Source organism: Ochotona curzoniae, unplaced genomic scaffold, assembly GCF_017591425.1.
Source record: "Ochotona curzoniae isolate NIBS_2020 unplaced genomic scaffold, NIBS_Ocur_1.0 contig_3819, whole genome shotgun sequence".
NCBI lineage: Eukaryota > Metazoa > Chordata > Mammalia > Lagomorpha > Ochotonidae > Ochotona > Ochotona curzoniae.
Window position 1 is genome coordinate 59057425 of NW_024466004.1, and position 16970 is coordinate 59074394.

The 16970-nt window shown below is 43.8% G+C and overlaps 1 long non-coding RNA gene across 1 annotated transcript in view; it reads right to left on the bottom strand.

Moving 5' to 3' along the window:
* Positions 1–319: 319 nt before the first annotated feature.
* LOC121158827 overlaps positions 320–16970 on the bottom strand; it is a 30513-nt gene continuing 13862 nt past the window's right edge. The window contains exon 2 of the long non-coding RNA XR_005884220.1: positions 320–1264. This is a non-coding gene — a long non-coding RNA (uncharacterized LOC121158827). The remainder of the gene's footprint in view (positions 1265–16970) is intronic.

Consider the following 16970-nt stretch of genomic DNA (forward strand, 5'->3'; position numbering starts at 1 on the left):
CATACAGGTACTGATTCATGTCCTGGCTGCTCCACTTCCCATCCAAGTCCCTGCTTGTGGCCTAGGAAAGCATTCAAGGATGGCCCAAAACCTTGTGCTCCTAGCTTCTGGCTTCAGACTGGCTCAGCTCCGGCCATTGCGGCCACTTTGGGAGTGAATCATTGGACAGAAGGTCTTTCTCTGTCTCTCCTTCTCTTTGTGAATATGACTTTCCAATAAAAAAAAAATGACAAAATAAAGAAAAAAGAGATAACAGGCTATTCTGCAGCACTTAGGGGATTGCATGAGGTCAAAGGTCACTGTGTGGTCATAATTGTTCTAGAATAATATTTCAGAGTTTAATCCCTTGCTTAAAACAGAAGTCCATTTAGAAGGGATCTTGTTCAGAGAGGAGACTAAGGTCAAAATCCAAAACCTCACTCAGGATGCAAATTCATAATGAAATAATGCTAACATGTTGATGATGTTGATGAGTAGGAAGAAGCAAGGAAGAGGAGGATGAAGCAGCTCGAGTGGCCAAAGAATCCAGCAACATAACTCAGAACAGCTGAAAAATCATTCTCAAGGCCATGTGGCTGGTCAGAGTTGTGTGGGGGTAGACAGGGATCCCGAGGATCCTTGCATTTGAGATGGTGATCCATGATGTCTAGAAGACAGGGATCTTTCTGGAGAGCCTGGTTCATGGTCTGAGCTTCTACTGCCCCTTCTGTGCAGCTGTATCAGACTATGTCACAGTTCCTTGAGTACTCATCTGTCACAGTCATCTTTGCCTCAAGAGTCCAGCAATGGTGTCTGAACTTGCTAAGTGAATACAAGAATGACCTGCCTGTTACACAGTAGTTAAAATTACAAGGCACAAAGAGGGAGGTGAGAAACAACAGTCATTGGAATAGATGAAAAATCAAGAACGAACGGACTAGTGGGTTCCCCCTGAGTCAGTCTGACACTGTCCCTCCCCTTACCAGCTTAACAGTGCATCGGCTCTGGTTCCACTCTATTTCTGGCTTCGGGAGATAGACTTTACAGCATAAACATATGTGCCCATCATTGCCAAAATTTTTACAACTAAGGGAGAAAATAGTAGGTTCACGTAACTGAGCTAAAGTTTGCTATTTTATATTAGAGTTTCATCCCTCAGAATTGGCAATCCCAAATTCAAAACAGACTTCATCTTGGATTCCAACAGAAAACACTTTGCTCTCAGAGCAAAGTTAGTCAACTTGCCTTTTCCGCGTCTAGATCAGCATCCTGCTTCTTCAAAACACTGTAGAAGAAAAAAAAGTGAAACATCAAAAGAGACCCCAAGCACTCTCTGCCTATAAACCACCCACAAAGTACCACCACAGAATTTCCATTTGTTGCAGACAATCAATCTACTTATACTTTTTTTTTCACATTCACATGATTGATGCTAAGACACAGTTGCCACAAACACCTGCCTGAAACTACAAAGACCTGGCTCTGTACCACCAAAGAAAGACAGCATGCAATTTAACCCCCAACTCCCCACACACTTCCTTTCTTCAGAGTCCCTACAAGTCACCATGGTTGGGGAGCTTTAAATGTGAGTTCTCCAAGGTCTCACCCCACTAACGACCTCACTGAAATCTGCCTCCCCCAACCTTGCCCCAGCCCATATCTGCGCTCACTCCTAATTTGAATATGAGTAGGTGTCACCATCCAACTGGCCTTTTTGGTATGACCCCTGTTTCCCATCAGCTGTGGTTGCCTTCTGCATGGGGTGGCTATCGCCCAGCCTTTTGGAACTACTTGTGTATCTTGTGCCAAGCCCTTGGCAAGGCTGAAGGCTGATTCTGCTGGCACTCATGCCCACTGCGTAGCAATATTTCGAGTGCTGGGAGTGAAACAGCAGATTTCCAGTTTGCTCATGCACTCGGCCTACAACCTGCCAACATAATGGTATCTCGGTGTGATTTGCAATTTCAGCTGGTTTGAATAAAGCGTCCGTGTTAATAAGGTGTCTAAAGAAACAATGAAAAATGGCTGGATTGAATTACGTTGACAACAATACACTAGGGCAGAAATGGGGAAGTTTGAGCTGAGAAATCTGAACACAAAAGACAGAAACAAGTTTTCTTGTGTGGGGACTCTCACACTTTTTCAAGATGACTCTTAGAACCCTTCTTCTTGGCACATGGTTTAACACAGACTTTTATAAATGACCTTCCCTATGAAAACCATCCTTTACCACACAACACACACAAGTGAATTTTTGCACTGTTGGAAAAGATGCATAATTAATAGTAACATCTTTATTTTGTTTAGTCAAGGATGACTCAGAATGAAGGAAAGAAAACAAAAATGGCCATGGGAAGAGAACTAGAAGTCATATAGTATGCTCTGCAGATGGACATGTAGATCATGAACTCACTGCAGACAAGCGTGCTATGCAGGGGTCGGCGAGGCAGTGTGCCGGGAAGCCAGCTGCCACAGCATGCGCCTCAGCAACCCATATCAGCCTCTCTCTTTACAGCCTCAGAGACTTGCTTTCTTCTTTCTACCAAGCAGACTCCTGGCTCACACACCGGTTGGTGCCCAGAAAGTTTCACTTGCCCCCTATGTTCAGTAAAGAGCAATTCAGCACAAGAATACCTCTGAACCACAAGGAAGTGTTTCCTCTGCTGGTTCAACTTGTGTTCTTAAACACAGCTATGGAGGTTTCAGAGAGTTGTTCTGGTTTATGGATCACAAGGAGTGCTGTGCGCGAGGCGAAAGAGTCCTTCGTTGGCCACACAAGCATAGCTCTTGCAGAACCACTTTCCCAGTGTATAGGTGAAATACGCCTGGGTCATGCCTACTGCGCAATGGCAAAAACCGCACTTTATGTCAGATTGTTGAATAAGGAGACTTTACTGCAAGCACTTCCGCTCCTTGCATCAACAGCAAAAAACCCTGAAAATCCACTTGGAGCTACTTGGAGCTACTGGCTCACCACTGTCCAAAGAGTCTCAGCCACCCATCCATGTACACAGCACCATCCAATTTCTTTTTCAGGCTTCCTGAACAGATGGTGTTAACTATCAAAGACTACATACATGTATCATTTTGGAGTCATAAACCAAAAGGATGCCAGAGTTTTAACTTCAAAGACTCCCAGCAAGACAGCTTGAGGTATTTTTAGGCTCAATTGTTTCAAAGAGGATAAGGATGGATGAAATAGAATTGCCTTAAAGTAAAATTTACATGGCAACCCCATCTAGAATGAAAAAAAAAGTGTTTGTCTTTTGATCCATTTACATCTTTCTTAAACAAAAGCTATGTTTCTGAAAAGTCGGGAATAACAGTTGGGAACAAACATTTTTGGTCATTAAATATTTAAATGAAACAGACACTTTATTTAAATGACTCATTTAAAAAGATCACTTGAAATGGATCAATTTCTGTTTTTTACTCTAAATCTAACTTCTGGAAAACTGTAATTTTGGCACTCCAAGATTTTAAGGCAAAGCAGGCCCATTTGTCTTGTGTGTGTGTTTGTGTGGGTGTGTATGTACGTGCGAGCATACACACGTGTGTACAGAGTGGCATGTGTGGCTCTACAGACCCTTCACATCGCTGTCTCTGTATTCAGCTGTGGCCCTGGTTCATCACAGCCCCTCCCACGCATTTCCTCTTCCTGCTGAGGGGGCATTGACCTTGTGTTTGGGAGACACAACGAAAGAAATGCAATGCCCCAATGGGAAAGGCTGCTCTGTAAATGTTGCTAGCACACAGCAGGAACGGAATGACCCACTCCCAACTGTTCAGATCAGCATGACCCTCCCCCGCTGTGGGAGAATATACAAACACTCTAAAAATACAACAAAGAGGCCCTCAACTTTGAACTCTCCAGAACTATCCCTCCAGCCCTTACTGCACTCATGTTTCCAAATGCCCATGAGACATTTCCCCCTGACCTCAGAACAGACAGAGCAGTAGAAGGAGGAACGAGGCTACAGGCAAAGGGGGCATGGGGCACATGTTCTGAGGACATAACAGACTTTGCAGTGCTCCATGAAGTGGATAAGATGATGACTTAGGCTGCAGGGAAGAAGGCAGGGTACATGGTAGAGGCCAACCTGCAAGACATTAGCCAGAGACAGAAGCGCTCACACACTGTAGCACGATATTTCCATTCTATGCCATGAAGGGGCAGAAAAAGAAGCAACCTGCAACATATTCCTGGCTCTGGAGCAGGAATAGTCATTGCAAGCCCACCAACATGGCTGGTAAGTCAAACTTTCCCCTTAGGGGGCCTTTGGGCCCCAGCTCAGAACCACCCTTCATCATTCTTGCTTTGTTTTGCCAGCTCTTCTGTGCATGACCAGCTTCCCCTCTGCTGTGCTCCCACATGACTTTACTGCGGGGTCAGTCTCACTACCTCCTCCTAGACCATCAGCCCTTCTGTAGCCTTCAGCCTGGTGCCTGAGGCAAGCACACAACAGTGGGGCCATCTCTACTGCTGGATGAGCAATAGGATTGAAAGGAGTAGCAGCTAACTAATAAAGCCACGCCTTTCAAGCCCAGCCCATTGTCTGCATGTCCAGAAAACTGTGTGTGTGTGTGTTTGTATGTGTCTACGCACGGTAGACACATAAAATAAAGCATACATGGGTTCATGCTCATGGAAAATATGCTTTAAGAAAAAATTATCTACTATTTTTTGCACTAATATAAACATCTTTTCATGCCATTACCCCCATAAACTTTCTTTTTAAAGATGTATTTACTTATTTGAAAATCATAGTCATGGGGAACAGCAGGGGTGGAGAGGGAGAGATCAATTTTCTGTCCACTGGCTCATTCACTCCTCCAGATGACCACAATGGCCAGGCCAAAACCAAGAGCCAGAAGTTTCTCCCAGGGTTTCCATGTAGGGAACAGGGGCCCAAGTGCTTTGGCCATCAAGTACACTTGAGTGTAAGCATATCTTACATACAACATGTGCAATGACCTTCTTTAAGTTCATTTTAAGTCCTTAGCTGAATACAGGACAGAGATTCATTTTGTGGCTTATATTATAATTTTTTTTCTTAAATATTGCTCAGTGTTCCTTGTTATTTTATCACACACAACTGAGAAACTGAGATTTGATACGTAGGGATCATAACCACTTCTCACATGTGATGACGGTTTAAGGGCCATGACAGACACACAATTTAAACTGTGACTTGGGTCTTTGCTCAACTAGTTTTAAAATGGAAGACTGGGAGAAAAATGAGGTAGATTTTTGCTATAGCATCATCTTTATTCCAAACTTGGCCCTTTCTGCTCCTTGCAAAAGACTTAAAATATTCACCAACCTGCCAAAGAACAACTGCACACTGCCGAGCATGTCTTCACACATTCACATCTCAATGGCTTCTTTCTGCTCCAGTGATCACAGCTCAATTCAATCGCAACCACAGTGAGAACCTCAGAACTGTATGTGGTGTAGTGTCAGTGGCAGCAGTGGATAAAATGGACATTGGACAGCGACTTCCATATCAAGCATGTCGATGGGGACAAGTGTAACCTCGGTTGTTATTAGCTTGGGACCCAAGGCACAAAAAAGACCAGGCAGGGCCAGACTCTACTGTGATTCCAAAGAAAGCTAAGACACTCACAGAGCACACACAGAAGCCCCTCAATGCTCTCTGGCCAATGAGGCGGCCCCTGGCTCCCTGCCCAAAGCCCAGGAACAGGCTCACTCTCACTGGCCTCTGCAGCTGCACACAGGCATGCAGTGTGTGGGACCCTCCACGCTCAGAGTCACCACAGTCCCCTGGGTGTTCAACAGCCGAGTCAGGCCTCAGGGACAGACCCCAGCCCAGACAAGGCCCTCTGTGGTAGAGGCTTTCTAGTCTCATTCTCCCAGGAGATAAATCTACCAGCAGCCATTCATTCTGGAGCCAAACTAATACATTATCCAGTGCCCTCGGTATGTACAAACTTTCTAAGAAAGCTAGAGACAGCAGCCAGTGCAAACTTTTCTCTCATCTTAGCCAGACCTGGTCAAGGCATGGAGTGGGAAGTGTACATGTCAGATGGTGATGGGCTCAGGGCACTGACACCCCTGGGCCTTGTTCAGTACTTGTCACCAAGGGCAGAGCATAGTGAAGAACATCAGTGGTGGCCAGGGGGGATAAATGCCCTGTGCCTCTCACATAGCAAGGGGTAGACAGTCATTTCTGTACTACCGTCTCATTCATTTTCATCTTATATTAGTTTTGTCTTCACCTCATTAAAAACATGATACATACCTGATGGGAATTTTGGAAACAGGAAATCCCTGTTAGAATACTGGAGCTCTTCCTTTGACCAGTTTTTCTATGCACATATTAATATTCAATATTGCTCCTACTTCTCTATCTCATCCCAAGTGGCACATGTGGTTCGGACACAGTGACCAAGGCAGGGAGCTACCCCAGTAAGAACAGTACCAGTACCATGAACTACGGCATCTATTTCAATGAGTTTGGTGCAAAAGGCAGATTCTGCCCCTAAAAATGCTTCTCACCACTGTAAGTTACTCTCTGCAATGGACAACTGTGATTCCCAGTCAGGGGAAGCAGGTGACTTGGAATCTACATTGCATTCATAGTGTGGCTGTTTATTTCTCTGTGCTTGGAGGAGAGGGGGTGTAGCAAGAGTCGGTCACATGATACAAAACGTAAAGAGGCCAGGCAGGTGGCAGAGATGAATAAAGCAGGTGAAATGAGGCTGATGTGGGCTGAAGAGCCTGGTCTCCTCTCAAAAGAACAGCCACAACACTGCTTAAGCTGCCTATTGTTACAGAGAACAGAGGCTTGGTTTTTGCTGGACTTTTTCATGTTTGCAAGAGAAGCTAAAAGTTCTAGTTGTTATACAAAACTGCCGGTGGCAAGTGTTGTGGCACAGCACTATAAACCACTACTTGGGATGCCTGCATCTCACAGTGGAATGTCTGACTGGAATCCTGTCTACTCTGCTTTCAGTCCAGCTTCCTGCTACTGTGTTTAGGAGGCAGCACACAATGACCTGAATACTTAGCACTTAGTAAGTACTTAGGTCCTTGCCACCCATGCAGGAAGGAGATTCAGATGAAGTTTCTGGTTCTTTGCTCTGATCTGGACCAACACAAGCTGTTATGGGCATGTCAGGAATGAACCAGTAGATGAAAGAACTTTCACTCTTTCACATAAATAAATCTTAAAAAAACAATGAAAATGCCAATTTACATTGTTACATTTTTACAATGTGCTATGAGGCCCAACAAAACATACAAGAAGGCATAATGCAGCACACAGACTGGTCTGCTATCCTTGGAAGTCACAAGAGCTTGACTTTAATTTCTCTTTCTGTTAAACAGGAAATCAGCCAGTATTTGCTAACCAGTGGGGGCTCATTTAAGAGCACCGAAGGGGTCTTTTTTTTTTATCTAGTAGTAAAGTAATCCAAATACATTCAGATGCACAAAGCAGGGTAATTGATCCCCCTCTTTCTTAAACCTAGGTTAACATAAGTGGGACTTATTTTGTTGTACACTTATTGGAAACATGTATCTTTGAATGTTAGCTTCAAGAACAAGAACAGTACATTATTGTATCCTTAAAGGTTGAAGGTGTGGCCAACTAGCAGTACTGAATTGAATGGCAAAATGAATGCCTGATTGGAATGCTTTTGATTCCTAATGAGCAAATGCTCTGCCCCAGTGCAGTATCAGGCATCGGGGAGAGTGGTGGTGAGGTAGCCAAGAAAATGGTGGATAAAGAAAGCCAATCTTTAACATGGTGAAATCACACGCTTCTGTGTTGATGAGAATGCTCAATATTTTAAAGAAAACAGCTAAAACCCTCATCCTGGCTGAGAGAACTGTGTCAGCAAAATATGAGGCAGTATTGGGAGCAGTAAAAAAAAAAATTATTAGTAAGAGTTAGAATCCAAGATCTCGTTATATAGGTTTTCCTACATAAGAAGTCAGGGGAAGAGAGGAAAAAAAAGGGGGGGGGGATCTTTACTACAACACACACTGCCCCACATTTTACCACTGTGCTGTTTCTGCATTTGTCCTTTTTAGCCTACTTCTAGCAGTCTCTTTTGCTAAAATACATTAGTTGCCATGGAAACGATGTCATAGTGTGTAAAACCATTTACTGTCCTTGGAAAGGCATTCATGATTTTAAAAAAAAGAAAGAAAGAAAGAAAAACTGAACAGTAGCATGTTTTTAAAAAAGAAGCAACAGAAAGCACTTGTGCCAGGACGTGTGATCTCCAAACCAGGACTTGAAAGGGTTCTTCCGCCAGGGTCCTGAGAGCTTCTGCATGTCAGGGTCCCTCAGATCATCCCCAGGAGCACCCTTCCAGCTCCTGCAGGCCAAGTGCACTTCAAAGTCTCTGATCTCCATGTTGAGAACAATGGGCTCCCTATGGTCCGCACTCACTTGTACAGCGTGGGGGAAGGGAGAGGCTACAGAATGAGAATGGTGCTATGCCTCCAAAGCCCCCTACTTGGGGGAGAGAATTGAGTTCTGGATTATACCCTGCTGTCCTATTTTGCAACCAGGGATAGAGACAATATTTGGGACATGGGGATGTGAACTTGGGTTTTGTTGTGACCACGGACTAGCAAGCCACTCCCTGTTTTCCTTTCATCAGCTCAAAGGAAACCACACTCATTCCATCCATCATGTGCCATGCTGACTAAAAGAAAAACCAAACACCACAAAACCAAATCAGCCAGGCGTGTTCCCTAGACGCCAAAAATCTAGTGGGGACAGTGAGACAAGAGCACCAATGCACCCCTGGGCCGTGAGGAAAAGCTGGACTTGATTCCAGCTGTGATAAGGAAGACGCTGAAGGCAGCAGTGGGATCTCAGATTTTCCCAAGCTCACTCAGCTGTGTGGGAGGTGGGGCTGAAAGGGTGGATACCAGAGAAGGGCAGAGTCGTAAGGTCGTGGGATCAGTAAGCGGTCCAGAGGAAGTGGACAAAGTAGAAGAAATGCAATGTCCTACAAGGGTGACGCCTGCCTTTATTCATCAAAGTGCTGGTTTACGCCTGTTGTCCTGGCCACTGCTCAGGACAGTAAGTATGTGGAAAACAACATTTGAGTTTTGTATTTTCCACTTTGTACCTGTACCTACTGTGACAGTCATGTCTACTGATGTGTGAGACCAGAGTACAGTGGAGGATATTCTCAAGTTCATGTTCAATCTGAAAAATGACCAATAAAATCCATCTCTCTTCCTGTCCTTTCTCTCTCTTGACATATATAGCCCTCCCTTTTAAGAACAACATACAGGATGCTTGCCATAAAGTAAAGAACATAGGGTTGGTGTTGTGCAGTTGTGGCTTAAGCCTCCAACTGCAAAGCCGGCACTCCCAAGTGCTGGTTTAGGTACTGGCTGCTCCACTTCCGATCTAGACGTCTGTTACTGTGCCTGGAAAAGCAGCGGAGACTGGCCTAAGTGCATGGACCTCTGTACCCTTGTGGGAGACTCAGAAGAAGCTCCTGATTCCTAGCTTCCATCCAGCCAATCCCTAGCAGCTATTGTGGGAATTATATCAGCAGATGGAAGCTGTCTCTCTTTCTCTCTCTCTTTAACTCTTTCAAATACATAAAATAAATCTTTGAAAAAAAAAAAAGAAGGGGGCAAAAACAAAAGAGCACCTGAACATGAACAGCAATGGGCTGCTAACTCTGGCCTGTGGCAAACCGTAGTGGACAAAATATTTCACAGACCTGGCCCCCACCAGACACCAGGTGGCTGAACAGTGTGCTGTGACCTATGCTGCAGACCAAGATGCACAGAGCAGCAGACAGGAGAGTTCTTGGGAAACACAGACAGTTATAGGCTTTGGTGTAACAGTAAATAAAAAGAGAGGATACAGGCCTGCTATAAATGTTTAAGGAATTGTTTGTTCTCATTATAATGTCTTTGTCATTTATTCCAAACTGGGTATACATTTTTGCAATATCCTTTTCAGGAGCAATGAACTAAAAGAAAAGGAAAATGCCAGGATAGTGAAAATTAGTATAAATCTGCTTTTCAGGAAAAATATTTGTTGATGTTTGCCCTCCCTGACAGGAGCACAAGGGATCCCCCTGCCCACATGGAGCAAAAGGCACACATCTGCAAGGGCAGCGGTAGCATCTGCTTCCAACGCCAACAGCTGCTGTGGTCAGACGACGCTGAGGATGCAGCTGTGGAAGGTTCTCCAACAGCACTCTGGCCAACAGAATTTTCTTCTAGATCAAGTAACCATTGTTCGAAGGCGGCTCTGCTGGAGTGGGTGTGGGTGTAGTGGCTAAAGTACAGCTTGGGACACCCATCTCCTGTGTCAGAGTGCCTGATTTGGAGGCCGTGGTTTCACTCCTACTTCCTGCTCATGGGAGACAACAGTGATAGCTTAAAGGAGTTGGGGCCCCGCCACTTCATAGGAGACCTGGATTAGGTCCCCAGTTCTGGTTCCTGACCCTAGCCTTGCCCCATCCATTCTGTTATCAGCATTTTGGAAATGAACCAATGGATAGGAGTCTGGTTTTAGCGCATGCGCTCTCTGCCGCTCAAATAAATAAAATCCTCTTTTAAAAAAGTTATATACATATATTATTTATAAATAAATATATATGGGCCCGGCGCGGTGGCGCAAGTGGTTAAAGGTCCTCTCCTTGCACGCCCGGGATCCCATATGGGCGCCGGTTCTATCCTGGCAGCCCGCTTCCCTTCCAGCTCCCTGCCTGTGGCCCGGAAGAAGTCGAGGACGGCCCAAAGCTTTGGGACCCTGCACCCGCGTGGGAGACCTGGAAGAGGCTCCTGGCTTCGGACCGGCATAGTATCAACCGTTGGGCTCACTTGGGGAGTGAATCATCGGACGGAAGATCTTCTTCTCTGTCTCTCCTCTCTGTATATCCACCTTTCCAATAAAAAAAATAATAAAAATAAATCTTTAAAATAAATAAATATATAAATATAATAGAATATAGAAATATATTTAAGTATATATTCATAAATAAATATATAAATATATTAAATGTAAACATCTATATTATATATAGATATAAATAAATAAATAAATATTTATTTATTTAATCACTGGAAAGGCAGATATATAGAGAGAAGGAGAGACAGAGAGAAAGATCTTGCATCCACTGGTTCATTCCCCAAATGGCTGCAACAGCCAGAGCTGAGTTGATCTAATCTGAAGCCAGAAGTCAGGAGCTTCTTCCGGATATACCAGGTGGTGCGGACTCCCAAGGCTTTGGGTCGGCCTCTACTGCTTTCCCAGACCACACATAGAGAGCTAGAGTGGAAGTGGAGCCACCAGGACACAAATCAGGCGTTTGCAAGGCAAGGACTTAACCACTAGGCTACCACACCAGGCCCAAATAAAACACTGTTAAAAATTTAAAGTAGGGCTGGGAGAGCTCTTTTCTGCCAAGGGTCATTTGGATATTTATAACATCATTCATGGGCCATACAAAAGTATCAATTTAAAAATCTGCCTGCTATAGATTTACTGAATTTTGAGTCCTGCCTGGTTGTCCAGGTAGGGCCAGATCAAATGGTTTTGCAGGCCTTATACAATCTGCTGGCCAGACATTCCTCACCCCTGATAAAAAGTGATTTTGTTTACTTTTGAGTACAGCTTTTTTTGTTCATATGTGAAACAGAAGTTACTACTTCAATATACCATCTGTAGAATTATACCAGCAACAGAAAAATCCCACAGTTTAATGATTCCAGTTTCCTGTTAGCATTATCAGGTATTTAAACAGAAAGTAAAATCACGGTTCTATTCTCTTTTCAATCTATTTCACCGGCTCAAAATAAAGCCTGTGGAACTCTACTAGGTCAGAGGTAAAACATCTGATGCTCCGGCAAAGGCCACTATGAACAGTAAAGGGTTCCACAAATGATTTTTTTCACAGTGATGATACAAATCAATTCTTTGATGCAAAAATCAAGAAACCTATTGAGCAGAGAGTTATTTGGAATTTGGGACTGTTCATGCATCATTCTTAACTGCATTCAACCAAGTGGCTCTATCTTACCAAATGCAAAAAGAACTGCAGATGTACAAACTGCCAGAGCGATGCTTGGGACTCCTGCACCCTGGAGTCTTTGGGCTCAAGTTCTGGCTTTCCTCCAGATTCCAGCTTTCTGCCTATGCACCCAAGGAGGCAGTGGGTGATGATTCAAGTACTTGGGTCATCCCTGCTACAGAGGTGGGAGGTCTGGACTGAGACCCAGGCTTTGTCTTGAACCTGGATCAGCCTAGAAGATTGTGGCCATTTCAGGAATGAACTAGCAGATGAGATATCTGCCTTGCTTCCTTTAAAAAAAAAAAAAAACTTTTTAAAAATAAATGGACAATACTTTTATATACCCCCATTCAGATTTGGAATGGTACATAGGCTTGAAGCTCGAACTACAGAAGCTGGGGGACAAAGTTAATACTGAATACAAAACACACTTCCGCACCACATGTCATCATCCACTGCTGAGTTGAAGAAATGTCTGAGAAACCACTCTCAAAGTCAACCTGAGTGTGATATATTGCTACACTAGACAACATCTTTGAAGTCTGAGTACATTCTGTTAGGAGCTAGTTAGAAATCTTTGACCTAATCAGTGGATAAAGCAGCTAAATACGTTGGCTTTTGAAAGCTTGAGCCAATTGCAATTATTGAAAGTAAGGTTTGTGGAGCCAGCACCACGGTACAGTAGCTAGGTTTCTGCCCATGGTGCTGGCATCCCATATGGGTGCCAATTCTTATCCCAATTCTTATCTGCTCCACTTCCCACCCAGCTCCCTGCTTATGGCCTGGGAAAGTATCTCATGCCCTTGGTTTCCTGCACCCATGTGAAAGACCCGGAAGAAGCGCCTGGCTTGGCTCCTGGCTTCAGATCAACTCAACTACATTTGTTGTGGCCATTTTGTTAGTAAACCAATGGAAGGAAGACCTCTCTGTCTCTTCTTCTCTCTCTAACTCTGCCTTTCAAATAAATGAACAAAACATTTTTTTTTTAGAAAAAGAAAGTAAGGTTTGTAAACGAGATGCTGAGATCTATCACAACAGTAAAGGAGTAACTGGACATTTTAAAGGATAGTAACTTGAATGGTGTCTGAAATTATTCTAAATTGAAGTTTTGTAACATCTTCACCTGCACTGATTTTCTGATGGAGTGCCCAGTTTCAGCTCAGCACATAAACGTTCTCCATTGGAGTAGGCGAGTGGACTGTGTTAGCATGTCATCTAAATTCCACAAGACATTCAAAAGAACTGTAAGAGCATCATATTCTCCTAAGCTTTGTCTTTTACAACATTTGTTGAAGGTAAGCATTCTGAAGAGGGAAAATGACCTGTGAAAGGACTGGAGTAAAACCTATCGACATACTTCAATGTGAAAACAACTGTGAAAGAGCCTCCACTGAGCACACTTTGTTTTGAGCTTACCACAAAATTTGCATCTGCAGCAATATTTCTGCAAAAGTCAGAAATATTTGAACGGCTTGCAAATGCCTTTATGACTAACAGCAATGTATTCTTTATTAAAAATATCAATGTCATAGATACAGGGAACATGACTAAGAAACTGACTGAAATGTGTAATAGTTATCAAAGATCACTCTCCATGTGTGTATTAATAGTGCTAATCAATAAAGCTTTTTTTCTCTCTAGTTAAATGGACCTTTTTTCAGCTTTATAAAATTTATTTGTGAAAAGATTTTGGATGGAACTGCTTTACAGGCATAAAATATTTTTGAAAAATCTTATATAGTCATATATCAATTTTTAAGAAATAACTTTATTCATTTAGCCATTCTTTTCCACTTAAGTTACATGGTTCCCCTGAGTCTCTCGCTCCTATTGACAGACAAGGTAAATACAGGACACACTTCTGTTTTCAGGAGATTGGTTCAGTGTCATCGTAACCATCAGGCAGAAAAACGCATTTTTAGTATCTCCAAACAGCAACTCCCTGACCTTTCCCTATCACATCCCTAGTTAAAGTACATTTTTAGAGCAGGCTGAGAGATTACCAGGGATGTCAAGAGACTGGTTTTACTATCATCATCTTAGTTGCAGCATCATCCTTGTTTGAGAGTCACACAGATGAAATGCAATTAAAAAGAAGGTTCTCCCCTGCTGTCATACGAATGTGTTGGTAACTGCTTACGAATTATACTTGGAAATAACTCCTTTCATAAACTGATGCTTTATTTAGTACATGAGGCTCGACTAGAAATGAAGAGTGTCTCCCTGCATACTTAGACACAATTTCTAGTGTTCACCTGGCTACCTTTACAATATGAAACTGAAGAATCAGGCACAGTAAAAATGCCCCTCTGGTGTCCAGCAGCAAGCTAAGTTCATTAGAGAAAGCTTGAAATCCCAGTGCTTCCCACTGACCGAGTCCCCGAGGCCACGGGGGTTCTCTCTTCCAGGCTACCTGGAAGAGCTGTGGCTGAGCAAGGACAAGTCCATCCTTGGATACGCGGAGATCACAGGCACACAACGCAAGCCCTTGAGAGGACAGGAGTTCACAATCCTTCACTACAGGCAGACGAAGCCATGATTTACTCACAGGAAAAAGTGGTACACTATAAGCGTATAAGTAGTGTAAGAGTGTAAGTACTTCGCATCCTCCCCCAAATAAGAATATAGCCTGTAACAGGTGTTAGCACAGTGTTTAAGTCTCTGCTTGGAGTGCTCACATTACCATATTTGGAGTGCCTAGGTTTTAGTCTCAGCTGCTGTGTTTCCCATCTAGCTTACTGTCACTGTGCACCTGGGGAAACAGCAGATGATGGCTTGAGTGCTTGAGTCCTTGCCACCCATGTAGGAAACCTGGTCTGAGTTTCTACCCAGCTGGCACTGGGTTTCTTTGGGCATTTCAGAAAGTCAATCAGTAGGTGGAAGACCTCTCTTCATCTATCTATCTGCCTTTCAGATAAAATGAAAGTAAACAAATATATACACGTATGTGTGTGTATATATATATATGTATGTATATACGCTTTTATCTCCCTGTATATATATGCCTATTATCTGTGTATCTCTATATATCTTTCAAATACAGTGTAGCAGACCTAAAAGGTGCCTGCCCTACTCAACTAAATATAAAAGATGTTACTTGAAAGAATTACAGAAACAGAGAGAGAGAGAGAAATCTTCCATATGCTGGTTCACGCCCCAAATAGCCACAATGGATGACTAGACCAATTCAAAGCTAGGAGACAAGAGCTTCATCCAGCTCTCTCACGTGGATGGCATGGGCCCAAGTACTTGTGCCATCTTCCGCTGCTCTCCCAGGCACATTAGCAGGAAGCTGGATCTGAAATGCAACCGGCTGGGAGCCCAACTGGCAGCCCTATGAGAAGTCATGACACAGGTGGGGATTTCACCCACTACTCTACAACTCCAGACTCAAAAGATGTCACTGTATTTTTCCATGCTTGAATTCAACTTAATTGCAGTCACTTGCTATTTTCAGATAGCTTATTATTTTCAGAGTTAAAACTTCAGTTGCAGGCCCAGAACATTAGCCTAGCAGCTGAAGTCCTCACCTTGCATGCCTGGGATCCCATATGGGAACTGATTTGTGTCCCAACTGCCCCACTTCCCATCCAGCTCCCTGCTTGTGGCCAGGCAAAGCAGCCAAGGACAGTCCAAAGTCTTGGGACCCTGCAACCACATGGGAGATCCAATACAGGCTCCTTGTTCCTGGTTTCAGACCAGCTCAGCTCCCTGCTTGTGGCCACTTGAAGAGTGAATCACTAGACAAAAGATCTTCCTCTCCATCTCTCCTCCTCTCTGTGATTCTGACTTTGTAATAAAAAAAAATAACTCTTAAAAAAAAAAAAACAACAACAACACTTCAGTTGCTTTGGGGTAAGTAGTCAAATTAGACTCACATCCAGCTGCCTTTCAGGCTGTGTTCCCTTCCCTTTCCCTCCTCTCCTAGAGTGAGGTTACAGAACCAGGGCAGTGATGAGAGAAGATCTGGTCTAGTCTCTTGTTCTTGGTCTTTGGATGTTGTTCTGTCTCTGTTGCTGGACAGTTTCTGTGCCCACGATGCCAATCAATTTCTAGCCCTCTCTGTTCTATGTCTTCTCTATTCTGGCTCCAGGTCTTTCAGTACTTCTATAACTGCCCTAAACAGCAAGAAGGACTGCTGGCATTTCTTCTCCATGTGCAGGCATTGTGGACCTGGCAGAGGACACAGGCTATATATGCTGTTACAGGGCACCATACAAGGTGGCTTCCTTCCAACAAGAATGTAAGAGCTCCTCCATCCACCTGGAGTGCTAGGCTTCTCACTGATCCCACAGGCAGAAGTTGTGGGGAACAGACATTGGATACAAGTAACAGATTCATTTGTCAACCCTAGATCCTGAATCTGCAAGCTCTTCCCATCAGCTTAGCAAGGAATTTTCTCCTCCCTGGGATAACAGCAACCCCTGCAGCCTCCCTCCTGCAAAGCTTCACATGCAATATATCCCAGGCCTTCTGAGCTGGAGCTCCTTGGAATCCACAAATCATTTCTCTCCGAGCAAAGCTTGCCTATTTTAAGTGAAGGCCTGGGCTAACTCTGCTCTCTGAAACCTGCTTGAAAGGCCTGTTTGAGATGTCAGAAACTGAACAATGTCTTCCTTGTCCTTCCTTGGTCATGCTCTGTCCTCCCCTCCATTGATGTCATGGAATCCTTCATCTCAATGGGGGAGACTCCCAGGGCAACAAGAATTAAGAGGAAGGGAAAGTCAGCACACTATCCGTTCAAAATATGATTTTCACTAGCCAGCTGCTCACAATGCAAGGTCTCAGAGCTCCCAGAATGCTCATCTAGGACTTCTAAAATTCCAAGTGCAACACTTGGATATGTCATTCTTTCAGAGACACCATTTGTCCATTTTTGAACCAAGGGCAAAAGCTACCTCCAGCTTCCATTTGTTGAATTCTTCACATCTGATGTGAAGACCCACTCAGCAGGAAGCTGTTGA